Source organism: Mixophyes fleayi, chromosome 5 (genome assembly GCF_038048845.1).
Source record: "Mixophyes fleayi isolate aMixFle1 chromosome 5, aMixFle1.hap1, whole genome shotgun sequence".
NCBI classification, from domain to species: Eukaryota; Metazoa; Chordata; class Amphibia; order Anura; family Limnodynastidae; genus Mixophyes; species Mixophyes fleayi.
Window position 1 is genome coordinate 275,394,573 of NC_134406.1, and position 7,097 is coordinate 275,401,669.

Here is a 7,097-nt window from a genome sequence, read left to right on the forward strand (position 1 = left end):
AGGACAGGAGACAATGGCTTTTAACACTCTCTAAGCTGGCTTCTAGCAGGGCGTTTAACCCCTGCTGGTGGGATTCCCTGATAACGCCTGGGGACTTACTCCTGTTATTGTCACAGCAGCGATTGTGCAAACAACAAACAATCCAGGCTGGGATCACTTCTAGGGATGTCTGAGAGCGAAGTCACATTGGAACATGGACTGCAAGCTCTTGTGCCCAGACCCTGCACCTACAAATATAACATTTATAGAGTGCTGGTTACATGCGTGATAACAAAAGGTGTGGTGGAAGCACAATGATTGCTGAATGGGGTCTTTGGTTAATGACCCAAAGAGCTGACAGTTTTATACTGTGCAGTGAAAGGAAGATCATGGTAATATTGTATTTCCATGTAGAAATCTTTGTTCTGCCCCACTGATTTTTTTTTGTAATTAGATTGTAAGTTCTGTGGAAGAGGAGGTCCCTGTTCTCTGCTCTTGTTCCATTGTTACCATTTCATTCCAGCCTGATATCACCCCACTCACCTAATCCAATAAATAGTCTCATGTAGGAGGCAAAAAGTGTCATTATTGCTGTTATTGAATCTGTATTGTTCTAATTTGTTCAACTTTTAGTTTTGGTTTCAAATTATTGCTCTTAATTTATGAAACTGTCCTCTGTCTCCCAACCAATATCTATGGCATCTGTCTCCCTTATGCCAGAATGCCCCCCCCCCCTTCCCAGTCCTTATTACCTCATTACCCAGATAGCCATCCTGACCTGGAATGATTCTGGGGTGTTTGCAGAGGTTGAGGGATGAAGTTGGTTGAAGTGGGGACGTTCCTCCCAATGTAAGGAATAGACGCAGTATTGCGCTTGTTTTTGTGGAACAGTCCAGAGTGTTGTAATAAGATAGAGGTAGAGATGGGGCATTTTGGGGGTGTCACATCCTATGCGGACTGGCGCACAGCTGCTCTGCAGAGCGCCTCAGCTGCTGGTGGTATTTGGGCTCCTCCGTTACTTTTAATCGGACCAGTTTTGGGGCATGTTGCATTGTGGGGGTGGGGGGCACCCTCTGGGCAATGAAATACACAGTCCCACCCCCACACACAGTGAAATGTCTCCTCACTCTCATGATTAATTTAAGCCATAAATGCTGATAAATTGGGCAGTTTTCGGTCTGCACCGTCCTCTGGTTGGGGCATCCTCATTGTTTAATGCCAATATTCAGTCTAGAGTCTAGACTATCAATTCACTTGAGGCACATAGATGATGAAAGGGACCCCACCAAAACAAGTATATAGGGAGGAAGGGGATTTACTAAAAAGTTATTTAAAGAGGAAACCACTCTAGAATACAATAGAATTATATCCTGATCATGTCCAATTGTCCCTCATACTGCAGGGTACACAGCGTCCTGCTGCAGGTTGGGATGTTGGACATGTTGGATAAAAGGCTGTTAAACCATTCTGTGCCTCTCGCCCTGTGATCTCATTGTCTGATTTTCTATGGGGCTGTGGAGGATGTGAGTCTATTATTATGGACCGTTTTACCCCCTGGGTGAAGGAAACCTATTCAGGATGTGGTCTTCCAGCTGGAGGTGGTCTTCACCTTGAGGGTCTTCTTCGGAATGTTTCATGTTTACACTTAGCCAATAAAACCTACAACCTATATATTACCCTTGTTATTACCAGGCCCTCGTAACGGCTACACCTAACACCAGTCAGTAAACTTATTTATTGGGCAAAGATGCTAAATTGTGTTTTCTGTTGTTTAATAACGTGTCTACTGCATCTGCCGCACTTCCGTTCAGCAATAGGGCTTCTTGTCCTTTGATAAATGTGCCCCGAGATTTAATTACACCACCTTGAGTCTGTTGGTGACTCTGCTTGTCCGTAATACCCCTAACTGTTGCCTTTGACCTGGAGAGAATCTTATAATTCATGAAATTATCTGATAGGATAAATAGACAATACAATACCCAGACTCATGGGGAGGGTTTGATATGAATGGTCAGTCTAAGGCTGGGTACACAGTACAGACATTTTCTCACGGAGTGATATCTATAACAAATTTCCCAATGACGGATATAAAAAAAAAGTCCCAATCAGCAGCCAATTAATGAGTACACACTATACACGTTCTACACGATTTACCCTCAGATCTGTGATCTTCATCTGTCATAACCATCGGCTGATAAGATCCTGACTCTGTACACTCCATAGAGATCTATGGACACTGCTGGTCGTGAGTGAGTACACACTGCAGGATTGGAGCGACATCTCTTCATCGTTGAGCGAGAATTTTAGTTCAGTCTAAAAATGAAATGAAACAAGGAAATCACAGGGCGAGAGGCACATAATGATTTAACAGCCTTTTATCCAACATGTCCGACATCCCAAACTACAGGACACAATATACTCTGCAGTATGACGGACAACTGGACATGATCACGATACAAATTCTATTGTATTCTAGAGTGGTTTCCTCTTTAATCATCATCATCATCAGCAGCTATTTATATAGCTGTACTATTTCCGCAGCGCTGTACAGAGAACTCACATCAGTCCCTGCCCCATTGGAGCTTACAGTCTAAATTCACACACTCTTTAAATAACTTTTTAGTGAATCCCCTTCCTTCCCTATATAAGTGTGGGGGCCTCTTCCATCATCTATGTGCCTCAAGTGAATTGATAGTCTAGACTGAATACTGGCATGAAACAATGAGGATGCCCCTACTGGAGGTCGGTGCAGACCGAAAACTGCTCAATTTATCATCATTTATGGCGTAAATAACCATGATAGTGAGGAAACATGGCGCTGAGTGCGGGGGTGGAACTGTATTGCCCAGAGGGTGCCTAGAAATTATATCCTCCCCCAAAGCAACATGAAGGCACAAAACTGTTTTGGACATATTTTGCAAAGGCCGAAAAACAGCAAAGATGGGGACAGGGCAGTAATCATCATAAGAAAGTGGATTAGGATCCAGGAGAGCGGCCTACACTGCAGGGAGTCTGGACGGACCCCCCGAAATACCGTCAGTCTCTCGGACATTCTGGGAGAGGAGCCCAGTATGATTAAGTACTTTACAGCCAACTTAAAAATAGTATTCTTGCTTGCGAGAACGTGTGACCCAGGATAAATCTGTACATTGTATCTCCGCTCCTCTAAGTGCCATGACTTTCTCTCCCGGGAAACCACTTTAAATGACATCCTGGGATTGTTTACTTCATCTGGGTGACGGGGGTTCAGCTGTTCAAATACAGAGAGGGCACGTTCAGTGATAGTAATCACAAAATGGCCAAAGCTCGGTACAAACTCCTCTTTGGTGATGTCACAAACCTGGAATTCCCCCAAATTGTGTGGTTTGTGGAACAAGATGGGTGTTAGCGGACTGAGGGCGTTCCTGGATGCAAGGAACAGGTACATTGCTGCGCCAGCTTTGCAGAGTAATATTATTAAATGAGATAAGTGTTTGTAACGGGAACATTAAAATAGTTACGTTCCTTGTTCTGTGGAACCATTTTCACTCAAAGCCATAAAAGCGACTGAACTGAGCGTGAAGTGAGGGCAGGAGAGAGATACCATACACAGTTACATGGCCATAAGTACCATTCCTCCCAACATTTATACATAGTAAATCAGGACAACATAATTCCCGCCATCGATCTGCCCAAACCTCACCCCAGATCTGCCCCAAACGCCACTTTAGAGTGCAACTCCACCTACTTTCATCTAAGCACCACCCCTTTAGAGGTCTGCATAGCGGGACTGTCCTGCCGAATTCAGGACAATTGGGAGGTATGGTAAGAGGCTGTATCATCTGTTTCCGCAAGTATACAGAATATATTACAGGAAGAGGAGCGGGATATTTTATATAGCTTTAGTTTATATGCAGCTCAGAGTAGTAAGTGCTGAGAATTTGTGACACAGCAGAAAGAAGTTGCCTGGCCTGAAAGGCTTACAATCTATGTAGAATATATGCAGACACTGGTGGAATAAAGCTATAAAGTATACTGCGCCTCTCCAGCTTCACACATGGGCTCAGTAAGAGTGACAGGATTGTTTAAGTTAGATAAATGGGTGCAGAGGGCATATTTATAGGGCGATCTCTGGTTTGCGGATGGCCGCACACCCTCTTGATTCTCCATAAATTATATATAATTTATATAATTAGAATGTTCTCTATTTGTATATTGATGATTAAATTATCTCTACATGTCACTAGGATGCTCCCTGCATTGTATAGAGGTCACTAGGATGCTCCCTGTATTGTATAGAGGTCACTAGGATGCTCCCTGCATTGTATAGAGGTCACTAGGATGCTCCCTGTATTGTGTAGAGGTCACTAGGATGCTCCCTGTATTGTATAGAGGTCACTAGGATGCTCCCTGTATTGTATAGAGGTCACTAGGATGCTCCCTGTATTGTATAGAGGTCACTAGGATGTTCCCTGCATTGTATAGAGGTCACTAGGATGCTCCCTGTATTGTATAGAGGTCACTAGGATGCTCCCTGTATTGTATAGAGGTCACTAGGATGCTCCCTGTATTGTATAGAGGTCACTAGGATGCTCCCTGTATTGTGTAGAGGTCACTAGGATGCTCCCTGTATTGTATAGAGGTCACTAGGATTCTCCCTGTATTGTATAGAGGTCACTAGGATGCTCCCTGTATTGTATAGAGGTCACTAGGATGTTCCCTGCATTGTATAGAGGTCACTAGGATGCTCCCTGTATTGTATAGAGGTCACTAGGATGCTCTCTCTCTTGTATCAGGTGAACACAAAGCCCTCTGTATGATATTGAAGTCTCTAGAATAGTCAGTGCTGCATTGGATACTGGTGACATGGGGCTGGTAGATGTTGTATTTGATTGACATAACTATTTTTCATATATGTCATTGGCTCTATAAAGCCACACCCACATTAGACAAGCCACGCCTGCAGTTTTCGTCTTGCCCATCGGGACGCAGTAGAAGGACCTGGGACACTTGCTTGCCCCGCAGGCCACAAGTTACCAGCCCTACCTTATTACCCTGTAGACTTCGTAGCTCAGCTGAGCCCATTGGAGACTGTATAATACGTCAGCTGTGGAAGATGAGATCGGACATTTGTGACCGTTCTATAAATGTCCTGTATGGAGGCTGCCGAGACTTGTTCTGACCGACTGTGGCACTATATGTTTATCAGCTCCTGTACTATATGTAGTATAGCCAACATGCCCATGTAAAGCAAGTACAACCGCTGTCCTCTGAGGATGGTGATAGCAGAGCACAGTAGAGGAAATTAGGAAAATAACAGATTTTCTCCCTCTTTTTTGTTTTTGTTAATAAAGTTATTTTTTACAATTTTGTTTTTTCTTCAAACTCTATTATATATTTTTTCGGAATCTGGACCTGGAAGGCCGAGTCCTGTCGTACAGCTACAGTGCACACACGCCAGCCGGGGACCATGTGCTCAGTAGTAAGACTCCTGGTGCCGCCACCAGCCAGTGTCCCCGGGGAGCTGAGCATCTCGGTTATCCCCCAGCATCATGAATAGGCCTGACAGAGAGGATCCAGCCCCAGCCTGGTCCAGTTACACCACATGGGTCCATGTAATCCCAGAGAGATATCTTATCTCCAGCCATATCAGTGTATACAGGGCAATAAATTCCTCACTCAGACCTTCCTTGTCCCTGGCCTGAACCCACCCCTGTCCTGCGCTGCTGGATCCTTTACACCATCCCCGAGGATGGAGACGTTTCTTGTATCCGATGCTGGGCGTGAGCCGAACCTGCCGCAACTGGGGTTCCATCTTGTAATCACATAGTCCTGTACAGTTCTCTTGACTAACACGGGCAGCACGGTGGCTCAGTGGTTAGCACTTCTGCCTCACAGCGCTGGGGTCATGAGTTCAATTCCCGAACATGGCCTTATCTGTGTGGAGTTTGTATGTTCTCCCTGTGTTTGCCTGGGTTTCCTCCGGGTGCTTCGGTTTCCTCCCACACTCCAAAAACATACTGGTAGGTTAATTGGCTGCTATTAAAATTGACCCTACTCTCTGTCTGTCTGTATGTCTGTGTGTGTGTATGTTAGGGAATTTAGACTGTAAGCTCCAATGGGGCAGGGACTGATGTGAATGAGTTCTCTGTACAGTGCTACGGAATCAGTGGCGCTATATAAATAAATGACATGTTTACATATATGTGTGTGTGTGATCGTATGCATGCAGACCTGAGTGTTCATGCGCATGTGTGTACAGGCAAGCCTTCATGTTTATGTGCAGTCAGGCCTGTGTGCATGTAGCAGCGGTATAAAGTGATCTAGGTGGTTCCTCCCTAGATCACCTCCCTTTGGGTTTTACCTTTCTCCAGTTAGCTCAGTCATATTCTGGGGGTTACATGTAAAAGGTCCGATGCACATTCAAGTTTAGAGATCTACGTATAAAAGGGAGATAAACCGTAAATGCTGCAAAAGGAGGATTTAGGGCTTCTCTTACCCATGGCGGTAAAGGCTATCGCAGAGGGTGCACACAAAAAAAAATGGTTTATTTTTAAAATAAATAATTTTTCTGCTTTTTTTTATTATTCATTTTTAACATTTTCTTTATTTGTTTATTTTATTGTTTATTTTTTAATTTAATATTTATTTTTTGTGGCATGCCGAAATCTAGTTATCGGAGGAAAAGTGGAGGTGTTGCCCATAGCAACGAATCAGACTCTAGCTAGCATGTTCTATACTATAACGTGTTAGATAAACGATAGCTAGAATCTGATCCACTTTTCCTTTTAAGAAGATTTGATTAATCTACCCCCTTAATGTTCAATAAATAGTGGCAACATTTTTAATATATATATATATATATATATAATATTTAGTAGTCCAATGTTTATTTATATTCTGATAGTTTAATATCTAATGTTTTCCTTAAATCTAATCCCGTATCCAGAGGCCGGTGCACTAATGTCAGTCACCGTCATTGACCTGTATAACTTAGTCTGAGGCACGAGGCACGAGGCACTTACTTTGTACCAAAATGTATTTCCATCACCTTAATTGTAACTCCAATACCTTCTGGTTAATGATTTCTGTACAGCGCTGCGGAATTAGTGGCGCTATATAAATAAATAGATGATGAT